Source organism: Tupaia chinensis, unplaced genomic scaffold, assembly GCF_000334495.1.
Source record: "Tupaia chinensis unplaced genomic scaffold, TupChi_1.0 Scaffold145367_1, whole genome shotgun sequence".
Lineage (NCBI taxonomy): Eukaryota > Metazoa > Chordata > Mammalia > Scandentia > Tupaiidae > Tupaia > Tupaia belangeri.
In genome coordinates, this window is record NW_006205228.1 from 1,383,709 (window position 1) to 1,384,352 (window position 644).

The 644-nt window shown below is 66.9% G+C and overlaps 1 protein-coding gene across 5 annotated transcripts in view; it reads left to right on the forward strand.

The window, feature by feature from the left end:
- Positions 1-459: 459 nt before the first annotated feature.
- Positions 460-644, forward strand: part of SIPA1L1 (signal induced proliferation associated 1 like 1) — a 413,451-nt gene continuing 413,266 nt past the window's right edge. For all 5 annotated transcript variants that reach the window (XM_006167962.3, XM_006167963.3, XM_006167964.3 and 2 more), the window contains exon 1: positions 460-533. The gene's annotated coding sequence lies outside the window, so the exon portion shown is untranslated. The remainder of the gene's footprint in view (positions 534-644) is intronic.

Below are 644 nucleotides of genomic sequence, written 5' to 3' on the forward strand. Positions count from 1 at the left end.
CATTTACCAAATTCGGCCAGATACCATGGTCTGGCCTTCTCCAGATGCCCTCCGGAGTAGGTTTAAAAACCTTACGGCTTCCAATCCTCGCTTCCCCTCCCCACCGCTAGGGCAGCAGCAGGGGAGGGGCAGGTTGAAAACTGCACTTTCTGCAGCCTCTGCTCGCTGCAGGAGACCGGAATCCAGGGCTTTGCCGTCGCCACGGCAACCAGGAGTTCGTCGGTTCTCCCCCCCCACCCTCCTCCAACTCCTTTCACTTCCCCCGCTCTCAGGGCCGAGCTGCCGCTTCTCTCGCGAGATTTGCGAGCCGGGCTCAGCAGCCCTACGGTGATCTCACCCGAGACTTGGGGCTGGCGCGGGGGAGGGAGGGAGTGAAGGAGGGGAAGGAATGGGGCGGGGACGCGGGGAGGCGAAGGGGGGGGAAGGGCGAATGGGGGGGCGCCCCCGCCGGCAACCTTTGGGCGAATGCGGCGTCGCCACCGCCGGCAACTTTGTGAGCGAGTTCAGTGCGTGCGTGAGCGAGTGAGCGAAAAGTCAGTGCGGCGCCGAGTCCCCGGGAGGAGGGTTCCCGGGGAGGGCCAGGTCTGGGCCCTAGAGGCCGCCCCCCAGCCACTCCATCCCCTCCCGCCGCCCGGGCCTCCCCC